This window comes from Rhinoderma darwinii, chromosome 1 (assembly GCF_050947455.1).
Source record: "Rhinoderma darwinii isolate aRhiDar2 chromosome 1, aRhiDar2.hap1, whole genome shotgun sequence".
NCBI lineage: Eukaryota > Metazoa > Chordata > Amphibia > Anura > Rhinodermatidae > Rhinoderma > Rhinoderma darwinii.
Window position 1 is genome coordinate 645,264,925 of NC_134687.1, and position 24,469 is coordinate 645,289,393.

At 47.3% G+C, this 24,469-nt stretch overlaps 1 protein-coding gene across 1 annotated transcript in view; it reads right to left on the minus strand.

The window, feature by feature from the left end:
* LOC142664069 (uncharacterized) overlaps positions 1 to 24,469 on the minus strand; it is a 286,823-nt gene that overhangs the window by 227,668 nt on the left and 34,686 nt on the right. The gene's annotated exons all lie outside the window — the stretch shown is intronic.

Consider the following 24,469-nt stretch of genomic DNA (forward strand, 5'->3'; position numbering starts at 1 on the left):
GAATCAGGGGTGGCGCTCAAAATCACGCCCACATGTGGCAAATGTCCACATGATTTTTCCGGTAATACCACAGTATTTACTGGCTAAATCGTATGTCCATTTTCTCACCTACAGTAGTGTTACAAAAAATAGCAATCTAACATCATTTACCTGATAAATCAATGTTTTTGGTACCAAGTGATCTTTCTACATAGCAAATAATTGACTTGTAAGTGTAGTAGAGAAAACCAGACCCAACAATTAGGACATGCATGCCGCTCATTCTGAATAATTAAATCATTAATTGAAAGGGGCTTGTTCAAAACAATAGCAGTGAGGAGTTAAATTGGTATAATCATTCATTCTGTGGAATCAGGTGTCAATTTTGGCCCTTATTCAATGTAGGAGGGTTGCACATGTTGGTTAGTGCATTGCCTTCTGAAATACGGGGGAAAAACATGTAGAGAAGTGCAGCAAATTATAGGCTGCTCAGCTAAAATTATCTCAAATGCCTTGAAACGGCAACCAAACCCTAAAAGGAAGGAAGCGGGGAACTACTGTTCGAATGGATCGAAGAATAGACAAAATGCCAAAGGTTCAGCCAATGATCACCTCCAGAAAAAGATCAAAGAAGATCTGAAGTTACCAGTGAGTACTGCTACATTCAGAAGACGATGATTAAGTGAAGCCAAGTTACCAGCAAGAACATCCTGTCAAGTCCCATTGTTGATAAAAAGACATGTTCTGAATAGGTTAAAATTTGCCAAGGAACACATTGAATGCCCAAAGAGAAATGGCGCAACATTTTGTGGACTAATGAAAGCAAAAGTGTTCCTTTTGGGTCAAGACAGTATTTCGGATGACCCGGATCACTGAATTCAAGTCACAGTACACTGTGAAGATAGTAAAGTATGGTGGTGCAAAAATCATGATATGGGGATTTGTCTCATACTATAGTGTTGGGCCTATTTATCTCATACCAGGGATCATGGATACGTTTGAATATATCAAAATACTTGAAATCATGTTGCCCTATAACGAAGAAGAAATGCCCTTGAAATGGATGTTTCAACACGACAATGACCCAAAACACACCGGTAAGCGAACAACATCTTGGTTACAGACAAACAGGATTGAAGTAATGGAGTGGCCAGCCCAGCCCTGACCTTAATCCCATAGAGAACTTGTGGGATGAAATTAATATTTTTATGAGGCAAAACCCAAAAATGCAAAAGAACTGTGGAATTGTAACGTCGAGGTAGGGAGACAGACAGATGAGCCCTAATCTACCCGCCACTCAGTCCCTGCCTATTTGCACGGCCCGTCCTAGGCGACGGCGTACAATTGGGCGAGGGTCCCTATGCTAAATATGTGCATAACAGACAAGGGTACACAGAAGCTAAGGGAAAAGGCAGTTGCCCACGGCAATACCGTGAGCAACAAGAGTAGTGAATGAGCCGAGTCAAACCAGGAGTGTACCTGGTGCCAAACACAGAGCAGGAGAGTAGTCCGTAAAGCCAGGGTCAATATGAAGCAGAGGTCAATGGAAATAGCAGAAACAGCAGAGCCAGGAAGCAATAGAATCACAGGCAAAGGACAAGCAGCAAATGAAGGTATAAGTAGACCAAGGGCAAAGCTAGGACCGTCTGACCAGGCTGTGATAGGTTCTCCCACTCCTCAGCCTACTAGACTGAGTGGTAGCAGAACGAGTCACTCTAGCGCACCAAGGAACAGATGCAGGCTGATTAACCACGGGCGTTGACACAGAAGCTGTGTCTGGCAAATCCTTTACAGGAATGTAGTCCAATCTTCCTGGACTGGAATATCTGTTCAGAGGGGTAAAAAGTTGCTTGACTCCATGCAACACAGATGTCAAGCACTTCTCAGAAACAATGGTTATGCCACTAAATATTAGTTCAGTAAAGTGAAATCGGAATTTTTTTTTCAGTTTACATGACATTTTTGAGTTTTTAAAGAAAAATGCTGGCACTGCTATTATTCTGAACAGCCTAATATTCCTTTTTCTTTCATTTCTGTAAAGGATTAACACAAACTGATAAATGTTGTTATTGTTTTGATTTAGAATTGTATGTATGGTATTTCTACTGCATTTGCATTTAGGCAAATACAAGTTATTATAATGATTTTGCACTTTATTTGCTTTTTTAAACACTACTGTATATTGATCCTGCTTTAAAGAGGCTCTGTCACCAGATTTTGCAACCCCTATCTGCTATTGCAGCAGATCGGCGCTGCAATGTAGATTACGGTAACGTTTTTATTTTTTAAAAACGAGCATTTTTGGCCAAGTTATGGCCATTTTTGTATTTATGCAAATGAGGCTTGCAAAAGTCCAAGTGGGCGTGTTTAAAGTAAAAGTCCAAGTGGGCGTTTATTATGTGCGTACATCGGGGCGTTTTTACTACTTTTACTAGCTGGGCGTTCTGACGAGAAGTATCATCCACTTCTCTTCAGAACGCCCAGCTTCTGGCAGTGCAGATCTGTGACGTCACTCACAGGTCCTGCATCGTGTCGGCCACATCGGCACCAGAGGCTACAGTTGATTCTGCAGCAGCATCAGCGTTTGCAGGTAAGTAGCTACATCGATTTACCTGCAAACGACGATGCTGCTGCAGAATCATCTGTAGCCTCTGGAGCCGATGTGTCCTCGCTCGTCTGACACGATGCAGGACCTGGGGAAGTGACGTCACAGATGTGCACTGCCAGAAGTTGGGCGTTCTGAAGAGAAGTGGATGATACTTCTCGTCAGAAAGCCCAGCTAGTAAAAGTAGTAAACACGCCCCGATGTACGCACATAATACACGCCAAGTTGTACTTTTACTTTTCAACACGCCCAGTGGTACTTTTGCAAGCCTCATTTGCATAAATACAAAAATGGTCGTAACTTGGCCAAAAATGCTCGTTTTTTAAAAATAAAAATGTTACTGTAATCTACATTTCAGCGCCTATCTGCTGCAATAGCAGATAGGGGTTGCAAAATCTGGTGACAGAGCCTCTTTAAATAAATTTCTAACACCACCTGCTGGAACATACCGCAAACGCACAAGGGTCAGTACACTTCATCAGGCATTAGTAAATCTTTAAAGAAAGTGTTTTATTTCTGATCATTCCCCTCACTTGATGGAATTGTCATAGCATTGTAGTGTATCCTGCAGACGTATGAAATCTCAGTCCCTATTAGAATGCTCCCTAATACCTGAAACTATTACTATATTACATACTGTCCAGAGGAGGCTCCATCTCTTTGTTATACTTACACCTAATACAAAACCACTTTCCAGGGGCCTTAGACACTTTAAGAACATCTTGGGTGTCTCTCTGTTATGGATCACTGGTTGAGCAATTCCCAGGATGGAATTTATGGAGTTGGTGTGAGCAATTTCCCCAAAGGCGGCGGGAGATTGTCAGGATTGAGCGTGCAAATAAATCCACAACCCCAAATCCGTCACAACTTTGATCAACAGAGTCTAAGGCTACTCTGGTTTTTGCCAGAGCCCACAAAAAGGTACTATGGTTTTTCTGCATAGAACTTAGGTTGTCTTAACAGAGTTCGGTGTTGGATAAGAGGTGCAATGCAGACAATACCAGAACAGGTAACAAGACAGCCAGACAGTAAACAGAAAATCCAACCTACAAAGCTTGGGGATGTCAGGAATAGTAGAGGTCAGAACCAGCCGAGAGCAGAAAGTCCAAATTAGAAAGCAAGGGGTAATCCAGAGACAAGCTGAGGTCAGTTCCAGGAAGTCAAAAGGTACAGGGTATAGTCAGAGCTTGATCAAACACAGGGAAACCAGGAAATTCACAAGCAAAGAACACAAAAGCAACCCAGGTGTAAGTACTCCACCCTTACACCTAATAGGAAGAAAGACAGAGAAAAGGGATAGACTCAACAATTAAAACCAGGACCGCCCAGAAGCTAGACTAGTAGTCATGGTAATCTTAAAGGGACGGATCATGAATAGGAAGAAGGAAAAAAACGGCTGGCACTGCTGAACCAGAATCACTTGTGTAAACGGAGTATATCAAATGGTTTTCTTATCTTTGCTGATTATAGCAGCCAAGTTGCCCGGAGGTGCTCATCGATTAGCACAGCACAATATAGCTTGAATAAAACGAGATAGAAGATATCGAGGCACTCACCGGATATTCAACAAACTTCTTTATTTCTGGATCTCGGTCAGGATGTGGAATTAGCCTACGACCGTTTCACGTGCGTACACGCTTCCTCAAGGCCTTGGCGTCACTTCCTCTACCTGCCTTTTTATCCACATGTCCGTACAAAATGTTATGCAACAAAATACTAAAAGACAGGGAAATACACAATATATAATATGGTGAAATAGTATATCATTACACCTAATAGGAAGAAAGACAGAGAAAAGGGATAGACTCAACAATTAAAACCAGGACCGTCCAGAAGCTAGACTAGTAGTCATGGAAATCTTAAAGGGACGGATGTTTCCTAACAGTACCCCCCTTTCTACGAGGAGCTACCGGACCCTTAAACCTCGGCCTAGGTTTTAAAGAAAACTTCAAATGAAAGATTTAGTTCCTACTCAGTACAACCTTATAATACATGGCCTCTATAGACTAAAATATATCCGCTAAATTCAATGTCACTGTCCACAGCTTCAGCCACTGGACCCATGGGAACAGACCCTTTTAGGATTTTAGAACTTTTGTCTTCAAAAATATTAACTTCTAAAATATATCAAATACCTGAATAACTTAGCAGTTGGTTACAGGTGACTGGCTGAGAGGTGATGAATGGTGGCTGTGACTGCAGCACTCGTGTTTTTTTGTGGACTGAACCAGCCTTCCAGTCTCTAAAAGGGGCTACTAAGATTAGAAAAAAAAAACCTTCCTCTGTTTAAGAAACCGCACCACTCTTATCCATGGCTGTGTCCGTTATTATAGCTCAGTTCCATTTACATTAATGCTGAAATACCAGACACAATAATGGAAAATTGTGGCGCCGTCTTATGCACAACCCCTTTAAGAATACAGCAAAGCCCCTGTTAACTTATGTTTTAGGTCATCTGTTCCAATGAGTCCATTAACAAGATGCAATTGTAGGGGGTTATTCACTAGGAGGTTTTTTGGGGGGGAAGCTGAAATATAACATCAACATAGGGCATGCTCTTTGTCAATGAGTCCTCTCAGTCAATTAGGAGGGATCAGATAATACCCCATAGACTCCTTTTTAAGATGATAAAGAACTAATTACTCATAATATTCATCATTCAGCCCTAGCATTAAATCCACCTGCCTAATACTGTGCAGGTCTCCCTCGTGCCACCAAAACAGGTCTGACGCATAAAGACGTAGACTACACAAGATTTCAGAAGGTGTGTGGCGTTTAGCTTTACTTTTAAGTCCTGTAAGTTGCGAGTCGAGGCCTCCTCAGACTCTTTTCCAGCACATCCCACAGATGCTCGTGGTGGTACATGTCAAAATAACATTGACAGCAGTGCCAGGACTCAAGATTTCCCATTAGAACATTGCCCAGAGCATCACACTGCTTCCGCCGGCTTGTCTTATTCTCATAGTGCAACCCGGTAACATCTCATCCCCATGTAAATGACGCACGTGCACCCGGCTGCCCCTATGAGGTAAAGAAAACATAATTGCCATAAGACCAGTCCACTTTCTTCAATCGGTCTGTCACGGGCACAGGGTATGTGGACCCACTAGGCCGCTCCGCCGTAGCAGGGAGGCAGCTGACCAGGTCACAGTCTATGCGGAAGTAAATGGCAGACAGTAATGCTAGGGTACCTGAAATAGTCCTGGCGGTGGCTGTGGCTTCAGCATGGATGGAGGCAGGTACGGCAAGTGGCGCCAGACGTGGCGGGCAGTATCCGTTGAAGCGGTAGACACTTGATGTGGCAGATGACACTTGGGTGGCAGAAAACACTTGACGTGGCAGATGGCACTTGAACGTGGCAGATGGCACTTGACGTGGCAGATGGCACGTGGCGTGGCAGAAGACACTTGATGTGGCAGATGGCACTTGGCGTGGCAGAAGACACTTGACGTGGCAGATGGCACTTGACGTGGCAGATGACACTTGTCGTGGCAGATGACACTTGACGTGGCGGAAGACACTTGAACGCTGGTAGGCACAGGAACAATACGGAATACAGGAACGGTAACGGCACGGGTAACAGCTGGAACGGGAGACACTAAGGGACCATTTGCGAGACAGACTGGGAAAGACTAACAGCGCTCAGGCAAGGATTAGAAGGCCAGGGGCCTTCTTATAGACCAGGAAATCATGGCAGTTGATAGTGATGACTATTTCCTAATTTTGCGCGCTGGCCCTTTAAGGCCGGGCGCGAGCGTGCACGCGCACCCTACGGGACCCAGCTGAACGGAGCGGAAGTGAGCGCTGGCATATCCTAGGAGGGAGACGGAGGCCAGCGCTCACAGATCCATGGCGGCAGGCGTCGGGAGGTGAGTAAACCCAACGGCCCGCGGCCATGGGCGCTACAGTATCCCCCTCTTACGCCCCCTCTTCTTGGGGCCAGATTGAGAGAGGAACTTTTTAATAAGAGTAGGGGTGCTGAGGTTCTCTTCTGGCTCCCAGGACCTCTCCTCAGGACCAAACCCTCTCCAGTCCACCAAATAGAAAGTCCTTCCTCCTACCCTCTTGCGGTCCAGGATCTCCTTTACCTTGAATACATCAGAAGGACCCCTGGGAGCAACTGTGGAACTAGAAGTCTTGCTGTAGCGGTTCAGGACCACTGGTTTCAGGAGGGACACATGGAAGGAGTTAGGGATCCTGAGGGTAGGGGGCAGCCACAGCTTATAGGAAACTCTTTGTCAATGAGTCCTCTCAGTCAATTAGGAGGGATCAGGGGCGTGGCCAGCAGTCGATGGCGCCGGTCGCATAAGCTGAGAGCTCCGCGCCCTGCCACGCAGATCCAGCAGCCTACAGCGGGGAAAGGTGCCTCATATGGGGAAAAAAAGACCCCAAGGGTCTAGACTCACCCCTGCAGCACAGCACCAGGTCGCCGCCGCTCCACCAACGATCGACGGCTACTTTCTTCGGCGGCAAGCCACGCCGCTCCCTCAGCCGCAGCCATCTTGGACAGCCTCGTGTCAGAAGGAAGGGGAGATGTCCGAGCAGGGAGAGGAGACAGTGCCCCACGTACAGGGTAAGCTGAATAGCCGGATGGCTAAAGTTCACCCTCCCAGCTCCCCTAAGCTGTCCTCCACCTCGTCCTGTGAACAGCAGGGAAGGGGGTCCCTTATCCCAGGAGTAATGGAGGCTAGGCCACGAGGAGCATCAGCTCAGTCAGAGGCCCCAGTACACCTGCTTGAACCACCAATGTCACAGCCCTCAGCACAAATGGCCCTACAGATTTGGCCTGCACCTAAACCTCAACGGCCCACGATCCAGCAGCCGGGGAGGAGAGACGATCTGGGGGATACACCATCTTTGACCCCCTATGCCCAGGCCCCTGTATATGCCTCAGATTCTGACCTGGAGGATTCAGCCTCACTTCCTTCAGATGTGCCCCCTATGTGGAGGGAATGTTTCTCACAGTTGCCCACTAAAGAGGACTTTAAGAGTATGATACAAGAAGTGAAGGCAGCTTTTCGTTCAGAATTGGCGGGGGTGTCGCAGCATATACAGCAGATTGCTACGAGGGTGGAGGCTCTAGAAGATGACCACGATGCCACTAGGCGCCATGTCTCTGTGATACAGTCTTCAGTGTCCTCCCAGCTGGCGTCCATTAGAGATATGCAACTGCATCTAGAGGATTTGGATAACAGAGGTCGCCGTCATAATATAAGGATAAGGGGCATACCGGAGCCCTCGGGGTCTGAAGATCTTCCCATCGTGTTAGAGACTATCTTTAACGACCTTTTGGGTGCACCCCCGTCTAATCGGATACCGCTTGACAGAGCGCATAGAGCACTGAAACCAAAATCCATTACATCTCAGCCCAGAGATATCATCTGCTGTGTCCAGGATTTCCGCACTAAGGAGGACATTATGCTTAAAGCCCGTCAGCGTAAAGACCTGGAGTATGCCGGTGTGCCGATTCAGTTATTCCCGGATCTCTCCTGGATTACGTTACAGAAAAGACGTCTGCTTCGTCCGCTTCTCGCAGCCCTACGGGACCACAATATTATTTATCGATGGGGGTTTCCGTTCTCCCTTACAGCCCGAAGAGATGGTGTTTCTGCAACCCTGAGGTACCCAGGGGATTTGCCTCATTTCTGTGACTCCCTTGGTATACCAACGCCCAAGATGCAGAATTGGGAGACTCCTTTGCCGCCTTCGTCTCCACCTCCAGTCTGGCAGTCGGTCCGAAATAAGCGGAGGACCTCTCCAAGACGACAGTCTAACCGAAGTTCACCAAGACCTGATTTGAATTGATGGACGCTGCGCAGATACACGGCACCTCCGTAATATATGTGAAGGAGCCTGGTCACCCATACCAGCTGCTCCCTTCGCCAGTTGCACTATCCTAGGCTAAAAATGCATTTAGGATTATATTTCTGATTTTATGTTGCTTCTCTTTAATTCGTTAACGTAAATTGTGGCAGGGCGCGATTGCCCAGGATACACTTGGCTCTTTCACCCCCTTTTTGTTTTTGTTTTTTCTTGGCCTGTACGTATTTATACGTACTTTTGTACTAGGTTCCTCGACTGTTGAGACCCGACCTCCTTTTTTGATAGGGGTAATTTGTTTTGCAGTTCTCCCTCTGTTTTTAGAGAGAGTTGCAAAGGGTAATATTGTATTACCAGTTTTCTTTTGCTTTAATATCACCCGCCCCAGGGTATAGTATTCTCCCTGGTAGTATTTTCTGAGTGTGTTTGAAATTCATTGATCTCATGCATTTCTCTTTGTTCTCACTGCAGATATGTGTATTGTCTCCCTGGTACGTCTTTACCCCAGTGTCTTTCCCTCCCCTCCTACTTTCATCCGAAATAACACTTGAGACGACAGTGAATCCTCCAAGAACCTCCAAGGTAGAAGGACGCCGTAGAACACTGCTTGCTTTGAAACCAACATGGGACTGGCCCCGACATAACTGTGAGCTGTATACATCTGCACTTTCCACATCCTTCTTTACTCTTTCATACATCTTTGATCATGGTTAAATTTGTCACACTTAATGTCAAGGGTCTCAACTCCAATGTGAAGAGACGCTTGCTTCTCAGGGAGTTGAAATCGCTTGGAGCGGAAGTTGCTTTTCTGCAGGAAACACACTTAGATTCATCCGGAACTTTCCAATTTGCCCGAGGGGCGTATCCTGCTGTGTACTCTGCCTCGTCAGGTCGCAAAAGGGAGGGGGTGGCCATTTTGATAGCAGCTTCCTGCCCCATACAAGTTCACACCTCACATCTAGATCCGAAAGGCAGATATGTTATAATAGAGGGGACTTTGTTTGGACAGCCCATTGTTTTATGTAACGTTTACTCTCCTAATACCGCACAGATTCCATTCCTACGTAGACTCCTTTCTAAACTCCAGAAGCTTCCTAGGGGGGCATGGCTGGTGGGAGGAGATTTTAATGTCCCGTTCTCCACGTCCATGGATAGGGTCTCTCTTACACACGCTACTCCGACGCCCACCCTTACAGGACTTTCTACACGTTTTAGGCAACTAATTAGAGAGCACCAGCTCTATGATTTGTGGCGAGTGGATCACCCAGGTGATAGGTCCTATACCTTCTTCTCCCATACGCACAGCACTCATACACGCTTAGATTACTTTTTTGGTAATGTCCCTGCCCTCCGTGCGCTCCAGGGGGCGAATATAGACCCCATCTCTTGGTCAGATCACGCACCAGTTTCTGTGTCCCTGCAGATAGGGAAACCAAATACGAGAGTATGTCATTGGCGCTTAAACGAAACTTTGATTAAGTCCCCTGCTCTTAGGGACAGCCTGGCCGGACATATGCGGGAATTTTATGCACTTAATGAGGGATCGGTTCCTTCAGTATCCACTCTTTGGGAGGCGCATAAGGCGGTGATGAGAGGGCAATGCATAGTAAGGGGATCTAGATTGAAAAGAGACTCTCGGGCCAAGCGGGTGGCTCTCCATCGGACAATTACTAAGTTGGAGAGAGAAATGGGGATTAATCCGGCGGTCCCGACACTACGGAAATTGATAGAGGCTAGAGCACAACTCAAGGACTTAGCTATGAAGGGGGTAGAAAAGTCATTACTATACACAAAAAGGAAATATTACGACAAAGGTAATAAGGCGCACTCGCTCCTGGCCAGACTATTGCGGGATCAGGCGACTGTTCGTACTCCACAGGCGGTTCGGGATAAGGCGGGCATACTCCAGCATCACCCAGACACGATAGCCACACTTTTTCATGACTATTATAAATCCTTATACCACCTGCCAAATACCTTACCACCTGATCCGGCTCGTCGGAGGGAAACGCTGCAAGCATATCTCTCTTCCTGTGCTCTCCCTAAACTGAAAGATGAGGAGCTTTCATCCCTGAATGCCCCGATCTCTGCGGAGGAATTGTTTGATATATTGAAGGACCTCCCTAGTGGTAAGGCCCCTGGACCAGATGGCTTTACATATGGGTATTATAAGACCTTTGCAGAGATCTTGGTTCCACGGATGGCTTCCTTATTTAATGAATTCCTACAGGGTTCTCCCATCCCTCAAACATTCCTGCATTCTCATATCACGCTGATCCCTAAACCGGGTAAAGACCACGCAGAGTGCTCCAATTACAGACCCATAGCCCTTCTGAATTCGGATCTAAAAATTTTCACCCGTCTTCTAGCTAATAGACTCAATGTTTGGCTCCCTTCTTTGATTCACAAAGACCAAGTGGGCTTTGTGCCTCTTAGGCAAGGAGGAGACAACACACGAAGGGCCCTTGACCTCATTGATGCCCTCCAAAAGCAAAAGGAATCGGCGATCCTTCTTAGTCTAGATGCAGAGAAGGCGTTTGACCACTTGGGATGGCCATTTATGTTCGAAACTCTAAATTCATTTGGGATTTCGGGCCCTTATTTGACAGCACTGCGTGGTCTCTACTCCAAACCGACAGCGGCAATTAAACTCCCACACTCCACCTCCCCTCCGTTTCAAATCTGGAATGGTACACGTCAGGGGTGTCCCCTATCCCCACTTTTATTTGTGCTATGCATAGAACCTTTAGCAGCTCAAATACGGAAATCCAGGGATATAGCGGGGGTCCAGATACAAGATAAAGAGTTTAAGGTTTCCCTGTTTGCAGATGACGTCCTCTTGACTATCACTAAACCTCATACCTCCCTCCCTAACCTTACTACAGTTCTCCGTAGGTATGGGAGGCTGTCAGGATATAAAACTAATACATCTAAAACGGAAGCGCTCCCTCTTAATGTCCCACACCAGGAGCTCCAGCTACTCAAACACAACTACACCTACAACTGGAAGGAAACCTCCCTGACTTACTTAGGAGTTCAACTCACTCCCTCCTATACGTCGGTTTACAAGGCTAATTTCCCCTCTCTGTTTGTAGAGCTACGTCAGCTAATGGCCAGGTGGGATCCTCTTCCCATATCATTTTTTGGGCGCATAGCAGCGGTCAAAATGACCTTACTCCCTAAATTACTGTACTACTTTGAGACTTTGCCGGTAGCAGTACCTATGAAGGAATTGCGGGCCATGCAGTCTTCTATCCTCAGGTTCATATGGCATTCCGGCAGACATCGAATCCCGAAATCAGTTTTATTATCGGGTCGATCGGCGGGTGGGCTATCGGTCCCTGATGTGGTGAAGTACTACTGGGCGGCACACCTCCGTCGTATACCCAGCTGGGTGTCTTTAAGGGCGTACAATAAATGGACCGAAATAGAGAAGCTATGGATGGCCCCGGTCCACCCAAACTCCCTGTTATGGGGTGACCCACTGGTAATGCCGACTGCATCTTTATTGGGTCCCATGAGATTTCAAAGGGAGGTGTGGGAAACCTGTAAAAACCGCTTCCATTTGGCATCGCTTTGCCCGCCCTTGACTTCGGTACTCTACACTCCCACTATTCCGGGGGGCACTACCTCCCGAATAGTCCGATTGTGGACGGGAATTGAGGTATTTCACCTGGCTGATATGGTTGATCCCCACACGCAAGAGCTTCACCCGTTTTCATACTTTCAAAAACATCATAATATTCCCTCCGCTGCGTTCTTTCACTATCTTCAGGTTAGACATTACATGCAGCAAACTTTTAGATCCACGCGGGTTACTGCACCTACAAGCTTCGAAAGGTTATGTCGGTATGCTACCACCACTAGGGGGCTTATCTCAGCCATTTATGCATTATTGCTATCCCCGGAGGGTTCCCCTCCGCCTGGGCATAGATACATGTTGAAGTGGGAGGCCTTACTGAATAAATCCATCCCGCTCTCATTGTGGCAGATTATTTGGTCGCAAGCAGCTAAAACCTCCATCTGCACTGCATATAAGGAAAACCAATATAAAATCCTTATGTTTTGGTACCACACCCCTGCCTTTCTGCATAGCTTCAATCCGGGTATTCCGTCGGAATGCTGGCGTTGTAGAGGTCAGAGAGGTGATCTGTTCCATATTTTCTGGAGCTGTTCACTGGTACAACAGTATTGGTTGGAAGTTAAGAACTTGGCATTGGCGGTGTTGCAGCAGGATATTCCCTTAGATCCTCTTCATTACCTCCTAAATGTTCCCCCTAGGTCTTTGGGGAAATCACCAGCTCGACTCTTCCGACACTTTCTCACAGCCGCTAAGACGTTGATAGCATGGAAATGGAGACAGACAACCCCTCCCTCCCACATCGACTTAGTAACTAGAATTAGGTAAATACGTACAATGGAGCATATGACGGCCTCTATTGACAATGAACTGGACAGGTTCAAAGTGGTGTGGGACCCGTGGGACAAGTATTGGATACAGGGAACTCAAGATTAGGTGGTAGGTGGAGCTCCGACTATCCCCCCCCCCCCTCACCCCCTTAAACCCCTGTGTTTTTTCCCAGATGTTTTGTCTGTCTATTGAAAGTTACTGTCTTACTATGTGAATTGCATGGCCCTTCATGCTGTTCTAAGTTATATGTATATTTTTGAAAAATTTTCAATAAAAACACAGTTGAAACCAATTAGGAGGGATCAGATAGTACCCCATAGACTCCTTTTTAAGATGATAAAGAACTAATTACTCATAATATTCATCATTCAGCCCTAGCCTTAAATCCACCTGCCTAATACTGTGCAGGTCTCCCTCGTGCCACCAAAACAGGTCTGACACATCAAGACGTAGACTCCACAAGATTTCAGAAGGTGTGTGGCGTTTAGCTTTACCTTTAAGTCCTGTAAGTTGTGAGTCGAGGCCTCCTCAGACTCTTTTCCAGCACATCCCACAGATGCTCGTGGTGGTACATGTCAAGATAACATTGACAGCAGTGCCAGGACTCAAGATTTCCCATTAGAACATTGCCCAGAGCATCACACTGCTTCCGCCGGCTTGTCTTATTCTCATAGTGCATCCCGGTAACATCTCATCCCCATGTAAATTACGCACATGTACCCGGCTGCCCCTATGAGGTAAAGAAAACATAATTGCCATTAGACCAGTCCACTTTCTTCAATCGGTCGGTCACGGGCACAGGGTATGTGGACCCACTAGGCCGCTCCGCCGTAGCGGGGAGGCAGCTGACCAGGTCACAGTCTATGCGGAAGTAAATGGCAGACAGTAATGCTTGGGTACCTGAAATAGTCCGGGCGGTGGCTGTGGCTTCAGCACGGATGGAGGCAGGTGCGGCAAGTGGCGGGCAGTATCCGATGAAGCGGTAGACACTTTATGTGGCAGATGACACTTGGCATTGCAGAAGACACTTGACGTGGCAGATGGCACTTGACGTGGCAGATGGCACTTGATGTGGCAGATGGCACTTGATGTGGCAGATGGCACTCAGCGTGGCAGAAGACACTTTATGTGGCAGATGGCACTTGGCGTGGCAGAAGACACTTGACGTGGCAGATGGCTTTTGACGTAGCAGATGACACTTGTCGTGGCAGATGACACTTGATGTGGCGGAAGACACTTGAACGCTGGTAGGCACAGGAACAATACGGAATACAGGAACGGTAAAAGGGCACGGGTAACAGCTGGAACGGGAGACACTAGGGGACCATTTGCGAGACAGACTGGGAAAGACTAACAACGCTCAGGCAAGGATTAGAAGGCCAGGGGCCTTCTTATAGACCAGGAAATCATGGCAGTTGATAGTGATGATGATTTCCTAATCGCGTGCGCTGGCCCTTTAAGGCCGGGCGCGAGCGTGCGCGCGCACCCTACGGGACCCAGCCGAATGGAGTGGAAGTGAGCGCTGGCATCTCCTAGGAGGGAGACAGAGGCCAGCGCTAACAGATCCATGGCTGCAGGCGTCGGGAGGTGAGTAAACCCGACGGCCCGCGGCCATGGGCGCTACAGTATCCCCCCTCTTACGCCCCTCTTCTTGGGGCCAGAGTGAGAGAGGAACTTTTTAATAAGAGTAGGGGCGCTGAGGTTCTCTTCTGGCTTCCAGGGCCTCTCCTCAGGACCAAACCTTCTCCAGTCCACCAAATAGAAAGTCCTTCCTCCTACCCTCTTGCGGTCCATGATCTCCTTTACCTCGAATACATCAGAAGGACCGCTGGAAGCAACTGTGGAACTAGAAGTCTTGCTGTAGCGGTTCAGGACCACTGGTTTCAGGAGGGACACATGGAAGGAGTTAGGAAGAGGAACTCTGGGATGTTTACTGTACACGATGTGAAACGGAGTGGAAGTGGTGGACTCACTTGTGTGGTTGTTGTAAGAAAACTCGGCTTATGGAAGAAGCTGTACCCAGTTATCGTGCTGTGAAGAGATGAAGTGGCGGAGATAATTTTCCATGATCTAGTTGATCCTCTCAACTTGCCCATTGGACTGGGGGTGATAGGCAGAGGAAAAGTCCAAACTCACTTCCAGGAGTTTACAGAGGGCTCTCCAGAACTTAGAGGTAAACTGAACCCCCCGGTCGGACACAATGTGAAGAGGCAAGCCATGCAAGTGAAAGATGTGCTGAATGAAGAGACTCGCCAGTCGAGGAGCAGAGGGTAGGCCGATCAGTGGGATAAAATTTGCCATCTTAGAGAACCGGTCCACCACCACCCAGATGGTGTTGCATCCTGCTGAGAGAGGAAGGTCTGTGACGAAGTCCATGGCGATGTGCTGCCAGGGGGTCACTGGGTACAGGCAGGGGTTGAAGCAAGCCGGCAGGCAGGCTTGGAGTGAGTCACTTTATTAGAGGCACAGACCGTGCAAGCAGAGACAAAGTCCAGAACATCCTTAGGTAGCGTGGGCCACCAGAAGTGACGAGCAATCAGGTCTTGGGTTTTATGGACACCGGCGTGCCCAGCCAGTTTAGAACTGTGTCCCCAGCGGAGAATTCTTTTTCTGTCTGCCAACCGAACAAAAGTTCTCCCCGGAGGGATATTTCTAAGCTGTAGAGGATTGGCGGTGACAACGCAGGATGGGTCTATGATCGTCTGAAGGGACTGCACCGTGTCTTTCATCTCAAATGATCTGGACAGGGCATCGGCCCTCACATTCTTGTCAGCGGGACGATAGTGGAGCAGAAATTGGAAATGGGTGAAGAACAGTGACCACCTGGCTTGACGAGGATTCAGTCTTTGAGCGGACTGAAGGTAAGTAAGATTCTTGTGGTCGGTGAAGATCAGGATGGGATGAGCAGCGCCCTCCAGAAGATGTCTCCACTCCTCCAGGGCCAATTTGATAGCCAGTAGCTCCCGATCTCCAATGGAGTAATTGCGCTCAGCAGAGGAAAACAGTCTTGAGTAGTAGCCACATACAACTGCCTTTCCTTTGGAGCTCCTCTGGAACAGAAAGGCACCTGCACCAACAGAGCAAGCGTCCACTTCTAGTGAGAACTGCCGAGATACGTCAGGGTGATGGAGGATCGAAGCTGAAGTGAAGGCTTTCTTGAGGCTAATGAATGCGGACTCTGCCTCTGGAGTCCATACCTTGGCGTTCACACCCTTCTTGGTAAGGGTAGAGATGGGGGCCCTCAGAGAAGAAAAGTTCGGAATAAACTGCTGGTAGAAATTGGCGAAACCCAGGAACCGCTGTATGGCCCTTAGGCCTTGAGGACGTGGCCATTCCAGGAAAGACTTTAATTTCTCAGGGTCTATCTTAAGGCCTTGATCCGAGATGACATAGCCCAGGAAGGGCAAAGACCTCTTTTCAAAGGTGCATTTCTCTAACTTGGCATACAAGCGATTCTCTCTTAGTCGCAGAAGAACTTGACGAACATGCCTCCGATGGGTCATCAGATCTGGGGAGAAAATTAGAATATCATCGAGATAAACTACAACACACATATAGAGGAGATCTCGGAAGATATCATTAATGAACTCCTGAAATACTGCAGGAGCGTTATACAGTCCGAAGGGCATCACTAGGTATTCGTAGTGCCAATCGCGGGTGATAAATGCCGTCTTCCATTCGTCACCCCGGCGAATCCGGATTAGATTATAGGCCTCCCGCAGATCTAGCTTGGAAAAAATTTTGGCTCCTCGTATGCGATCAAACAGCTCTGAAATGAGTGGCAACGGGTATTTGTTCTTGACCGTGATCTGATTGAGACCACGGTAGTCAATGCAGGGTCGGAGAGATCAATCTCTCTTTTTAACGAAGAAGAAGCCTGCCCCGGCCGGGGAGGAAGTTTTTCGAATAAAACCCCTCTCCAAGTTCTCCTTGATATAGGCTGACATCGATAAAGTCTCTGGCAAGGAGAGAGGATATACTCGTCCACGGGGAAGAGAAGCATTGGGAACCAGTTCAATGGGACAGTCATAATTCTGATGTGGAGGCAACGTCTCAGCCTCTCGTTTGCAAAAGACATCCGCAAAACTGGCATACTGATAAGGTAGATCGGAGAGTGACTGAGGCAGAGGGGGCACAACAGGACGGACTTGTGACAGGCAATGGCTATGGCATCTGGAACCCATTGAAGAACTTCTCCAGAACTCCAGTCGAGTGTCGGGGTTTGTAGACGGAGCCATGGCAGACCCAGCAGGATAGGATTGATAGCCTTGGGTAGTACCAGGAAGGTGATCCATTCTGAGTGAAGAGCTCCGACCCGTAGTGTCAACGGCTCTGTGATGAGCATGATCGGGTCAGGCAACGGTAGACCATTCACAGAGGCAACTGCCAGGGGTCTCTCCAGACGGACTGTGGGTAGTTGAAACCGATCCACTAGATCCTGGTGGATAAAGTTAGCAGCTGCTCCAGAGTCAAGATAGGCGGAGGAAGGATGTGATGTCTGTCCGGTGACGATGGCCACAGGTATCGATAATTTAGAAGAGGTTTTAACGTTTGGAGACGTTCCACCTAGAGTTGCCTCTCCGACCAAACCTAGGTACTGGAGTTTCCCGGTTTCTGTGGGCATTGGCGCACAAAATGACCCTTGAGGCCACAATACATACAAAGTCCAGAGGAGCGTCTGCGCTGCTTCTCCTGTTCAGATAACAGGACTCTGTCTACCTGCATGGGTTTCTCAGCTAGCGCACTAGGAGTGGACAATAGTGGTCTCTGGACAGAGGGTGCTGGTCTGTGGGCCCGGCTCTCCTGACGAACCTCTTGAGAGAGCTCCCGGATTCTCATATCAACCCGGGTGGCTAACAGGATGAGGGCATCCAAGGTAGAAGGAAGGTCGCGTGCCGCCAGTTCGTCCTTGATGTGAGTGGACAATCCCTGCCAGAAGGTCGCAACCAGTGCCTCATTGTTCCATGCCAGCTCGGCTGCTAGGGTACGGAAGGAGATCGCATACTCCCCTACTGTGGAGCCTTCTTGCTTGAGGGTCAACAGAGTGGCTGCGGCAGAGGATGTTCGACCCGGCTCCTCGAACACGGCACGAAAGGACTGCAGGAACAAGGCTAGGTCCGAGGATACAGGTCCTTGTTTTTCCAAGATTGGGTTCGCCCATGAGAGGGCCTTGCCAGCGAGGAGGGAGATAATAAATGCCACTTTGGCTTCCTCGGAGGGGAAGAGATGAGGCCGTAGCCTAAAATGCACCGTGCATTGATTGAGAAATCCTCTACATGCTCTGGGATCACCGTCGTAGCGAGGAGGCAGAGGCAGAGGAACTGAGGATCCGGAACAAACAGGGGGAGCAACAGGCAGTGGCACGGCAACCGCTTCAGGAGGAAGAACCGGGGGTGGAACAGCGAGTAGATCCAGGCGGACCAGGATAGAATTCACCGCCTCAAGGAGTTGATCCTGACGTGTGCGTTGGTCATGCATCTCTGTCTGAATCTTCTGTACTGGGGTCTTGGGCTGGCCAGTGGGTTCCATGGCCTGAGCGTACTGTCACGGGCACAGGGTATGTGGACCCACTAGGCCGCTCCGCCGTAGCGGGGAGGCAGCTGACCAGGTCACAGTCTATGCGGAAGTAAATGGCAGACAGTAATGCTTGGGTACCTGAAATAGTCCGGACGGTGGCTGTGGCTTCAGCACGGATGGAGGCAGGTGCGGCAAGTGGCACCAGACGTGGCGGGCAGTATCCGATGAAGCGGTAGACACTTGACGTGGCAGGTGACACTTGGCGTGGCAGAAGACACTTGATGTTTCAGATGACACTAGACATGGTAGAAGACACTTGACGTGGCAGATGGCACTTGACGTGGCAGATGGCACATGACGTGGCAGATGGCACTTGACGTGCAGATGGCACTTTGCGTGGCAGAAGACACTTGATGTGGCAGATGGCACTTGACGTGGCAGATGGCACTTGATGTGGCAGATAGCACTTGACGTGGCAGTTGACACTTGTCGTGGCAGATGACACTTGACATGGCGGAAGACACTTGAACGCTGGTAGGCACAGGAACAATATGGAATAGAGGAACGGTGACAGGGCACGGGTAACAGCTGGAACGGGAGACACTAAGGGACCATTTGCGAGACAGACTTGGAAAGACTAACAATGCTCAGGCAAGGATTAGAAGGCCAGGGGCCTTCTTATAGACCAGGAAATCGTGGCAGTTGATAGTGATGACGATTTCCTAATTGCGCGCGCTTGCCCTTTAAGGCCGGGCGCGAGCGTGCGCACGCACCCTACGGGACCCAGCCGAACGGAGAAGAAGTGAGAGCTGGCATCTCCTAGGAGGGAGACGGAGGCCAGCGCTCACAGATCCATGGCTGCGGGCGTCGGGAGGTGAGAGAACCCGACGGCCCGCGGCCATGGGCGCTACACGGTCCATGGTCCAGTTCTGATGCTCGCGTGCCCATTGTAGGCGCCTTCAGCGGTGGACAAAGGTTCACAATTTTGCCCTTGTAAAGGTGGACCCAGCTGAGGGACCATCTCTCTGAGCCAACAAATAGAAACTCTCACTTTGGCATACATAAGCTGTCAATGTATTACATGGTCAGCCATTGATTTGGGCAGAGAAAATGTATGACTGGTCCCAATTTTCCCCAGCGATAGTTCTCATTGAAATTAAAGGGGTTGTCGAGGTTGGGGGCTATTTTTTATACTAATGACCTATCCACAAATTTGGTCATTGGTATATGATCCGTAGGGGTCTGATACTGATCAGCTGTTACGGGTGCCTCCGGGAACCAAAAGTTATGCAGGGTCGGTGTCCGAAGCAAAAGGCTCCAACCACTGTATTAGGTGCTGTGCTGCAACTCTGCTCCTATCCACTTGAATAGGAGCAGAGTTGCAGTAACGCCGCATGGCCAGCATGCTGTGGTCAGAGATTTCTGCTTCTGGCCCCAACCACTGCATAGCTACAAGCGCCCGGAGTTTGCCGAAACAGCTCATTTATGCAGGGTTTGGGTCGAAGCCCCACCGATCATATACTGATGACCTATCCTGTGGATAGGTCATCAGTATAAAAACCAGCCCCGAACCTGCACAACCCCTTTAATGGGCTGTCCTTCTAATAAACAGACGTGCCAGGTCTTTCAGCGTGAGACCCTCTTTGTTGCTGCTTTCCACTAATTAAGCAGGTTCTTGAACGGGGGAAATCACCTCAGAATATCTTAATAGGCTATTTGAAAATGGATTTTCTAAACAAGACAATCCCTTTAAAAATAATAATTAAGGAGGCAAATACTATTTCTTTATTAGGTTGAGGCATGTTTTTTCAGTAGCCACTAAATGGTATTTCTGATTTACAGAATTGGGAGCAAAAAGGGGTTGTCTCATCAATACAACCTCTGTCCATATGCTTTATTAGGCCATATGAACGTTCGAGAGGGAGGCTCCAGTTCACCATCACCACTAGCACCACTATAAGCCAAAATATAAAGCCACTCTGGTGGACCCGAGGCGTCCATACATTACATAGAGGGACCTTCATTTCAGTAGTTGGTATATAATGCCACATGTCCTTGTTTTTCCAACACTTCCCACAGATGCTTGATTGATATCGAAGGAATTTGGAGGCAACATCAACACCTTGAACTGTGGCAGGCGCATTATCCTGCTGAAACAGGCCACTGCCAATAGGGAATGCCATTGCCTTGAATGGGTGTACTTGTCTGTAACAATGTATAGGTAGGCGCTATGTGTCAAAGTAACAGTCACATGAATGCCAGTAACCAAGCTTTCCCAGCAGAACATTGCCCAGAGCATCACACTGCCCCCCCCCCCCGGCTTGTCTTCTCATAGTCCATCCTGAGGCCATCTCTTCCGCAGGTAAGCGATACACCTGCACCTGGCCATCTACATGATGTATAAGAAAACATGATTCATCAGACCAGGCCACCTACTTCTATTGCTCCATGGTCCAGTTTTGATGCTTATGTGCCCATTATAGGCGCCTTCAACTGTGGATAAGGGTCAGCATTAGCACTCTGACCGATCTGCGGCTAGGCAGCCATATATGCAGCAAACAGCGATGCTCTGCGTGTTCTGACACCTTTCCATCATAACCTGCATTAACTTTTTCAGCAATTTGTGCTACAGTAGCTCTTCTGTGGAATCGGACCAGATGGGCTAACTTTCTCGACCCTTGCACATCAATAAGTTTTGGGCGCCTATGACCCTGTCGCCGGTTCACCAGTTGTCCTTCCTTGTACCGCTGACAACTGCATACCAGGAACACCCCGCAATACCTGCCATTTTGGAGATGCTCTGACCCAGTCGTCTAGACATCACAATTTGGCCCTTTAAAAGTCACTCAGGTCCATACATAGATTGAAAAAAACACAAAGGTCCATCAAGTCCAACCTTTCTCAATTAATTAAATGTCATTCATTGCTTGATTAATTATAACCCGAAATACTATTTGTTAGTAAATAATCATCTCGCCTTTTTTTAAATGCTGACATAATATCTGCCATCACTACCTCTTGGGGTAGGGCATTCCATAGCTTGACCACTCTAACTGTAACGAACCCTTTCCTATATTGATGTCTGAAACTTCTTTCTTCCACACGCAATGAATGTCCCCTGGTCCTTTGTACTAATAATTAATACTAATATTGTGTCCTAGATGCATTACTTTACATTTATCAACATTAAATTTCATCTGCCACCTTTTTGCCCATGCTGCCAGCTTATCTAGATCTTTCTGTAATATTTTATAGTCAAGCTGAGTTTTAAGTATCCTAGAAAGTTTTGCATCATCAGCAAACACTAACACCTTGCTATTAATCCCACGACCTGTTTTTCATGAATCCATTCTGGTTATCAGTAATTAGACTTTTCTTTGCTATATACTTTTGTAGTTCATCTCTTAGAATGGCCAAAAATCCTTTACATACCACAGATGTCAAACTTACTGGACGGTAGTTACTCGGTTCCACCTTATTATCCTTCTTAAATATTGGTACATCAGCCGTCCTCCAATCCTGTGGCACTGATCCTGTTACAAGTGAGTCTAAGAAGATAAGATACAATGGTCGGTCCAATACTGAGCTCAATTCCCTTACTATCCGCGGATGAATGCCGTCTGGGCCAGGGGATTTATCAAGATTTCATTTGCACAGACGCAGCTGTAATTCCTCCTGTGATAAGCAGGTAATATTGGGTGGGGAACCTTTATCACTGTACCCCTGAATACCTTGTACTGGCAGCTCATCAGTGAACACGGAGGAAAAGTATGTGTTTATATCTCAGCCCTCCCTTTATCCTCTAAAATTATATTCCCATGCTCATCTTTAAGAGGGCCAATCTTATGTGTTTTCTTCTTGCCATTAATAGTTATGAATATTTTTGGGATTCATTTTAATGTCGTTAGTGATTTGCTTTTCTGTAGATAACTTTGTAACGTGATTTCATTTTTACATTTTCTATTGAGATCTATGTAAATCTGGAATGCTTCTGCTCAGCCCTCAGCCTCCCATGTTTTGAATGCTTTTTGTTTTTGTCTTACTATATTCAGTAATTCCCTATTCATCCATATAGGTCTCAGTTTATTTCTAGACATTTTGTTACCAGTGGGTGTAAACTTACTACACGATTCGTGTAATATATCTTTAAAAGTTCCCCATTTATCTTCACCATTACATGATCCTAGTCAACAAGACTAAGTTTTTCCTTGAGTCGATTGAATTTCGCTTTCCTAAAATTCCAGTTTTTTGAAGCTCTCCTTCGTATTGTTATATAAAATATTATATTAACCCGTTAGTGACCGCCCCATAGTGTTTCTACGTCGGTCACTGACGGGCTTTATTCCAATGCAATAGACTTTCTACGTCACTGCATCGGAATAAAGTAGCGCCGCCGGGGGGAGGTTTAGCTCCCTGCTCTCAGCTGCCGGAGGTAGCTGTGGGCTTGGAACAGTGACTTGGGACCGCTGTTTGCAGTCCCCATACCGGCGATCGCCGCTATTCAATGAATACCGGCGACCGCCGTTACATTGTACGTGCCAATGTAAATGAGTTTTTTATCTCCTCTCACCATGTATGTTGGGTGAGAGGAGATAAAAAAAAACTACTTGTAAGGCCCCCGCTGCCACCGATCGTGCCCCCCCCACCCCTTACTGCCGGGAAAAGAAGAAAAATGGCGCACGCATGCGCTGTCAGTCTAAGGCAGCTATTCTGCCTGTAAATAGAAACTGATCAGGGACCCTTATAATTGGTTCCTGATCAGATGGTCACTGTGATATACCTATCACAGTGACCATAGTCACATATTTACCAAATACAGCACAGGATTTGTGCTCTTTCCCTCCCTCCTCTCACTGTAGTTGATCTGTGAGAGGAGAGAGAGAAATACTATACAAATCTTGTGCTGTTTTACTGTGAAAAAACACACCAGATATTCACATTCCTATATTACACGTAATCACATCCCAGATTACCCGTAATCACCCCAGATTACCCGATTACCCGTAATTACTTGTTATCTCCGTAATCTTTTTTTTTCTTCGCTGATTTCGTTTTAGTTGGTGTTATTAACTGCGGTTTACCGGTTTTTTTTCTGATAGTTTTGCGTCGTATATATATATATATATATATATATATATATATATATACAGTGAAGGAAATAAGTATTTGATCCCTTGCTGATTTTGTAAGTTTGCCCACTGTCAAAGACATGAACAGTCTAGAATTTTTAGGCTAGGTTAATTTTACCAGTGAGAGATAGATTATATTTAAAAAAAAACTGAAAATCACATTGTCAAAATTATATATATTTATTTGCATTGTGCACAGAGATATAAATATTTGATCCCTTTGGCAAACAAGACTTAATACTTGGTGGCAAAACCGTTGTTCGCAAGCACAGTAGTCAGACGTTTTTTGTAGTTGATGATGAGGTTTGCACACATGTTAGATGGAATTTTGGCCCACTCCTCTTTGCAGATCATCTGTAAATCATTAAGATTTCGAGGCTGTCGCTTGGCAACTCGGATCTTCAGCTCCCTCCATAAGTTTTCGATAGGATTAAGGTCTAGAGACTGGCTAGGTCACTCCATGACCTTAATGTGCTTGTTTTTGAGCCACTCCTTTGTTGCCTTGGCTGTATGTTTCGGGTCATTGTCGTGCTGGAAGACCCAGCCACGAGCCATTTTTAATGTCCTGGGGGAGGGAAGGAGGTTGTCACTCAGGATTTGACGGTACATGGCTCCATCCATTCTCCCATTGATGCGGTGAAGTAGTCCTGTGCCCTTAGCAGAGAAACACCCCAAAACATAATGTTTCCACCTCCATGCTTGACAGTGGGGACAGTGTTCTTTGGGTCATAGGCAGCATTTCTCTTCCTCCAAACACGGCGAGTTGAGTTAATGCCAAAGAGCTAAATTTTAGTCTCATCTGACCACAGCACCTTCTCCCAATCACTCTAAGAATCATCCAGATGTTCATTTGCAAACTTCAGACGGGCCTGTACATGTGCCTTCTTGAGCAGGGGGACATTGCCGGCACTGCAGGATTTTAATCCATTACGGCGTAATGTGTTACCAATGGTTTTCTTGGTGACTGTGGTCCCAGCTGCCTTGAGATCATTAAAAAGTTCCCCCCGT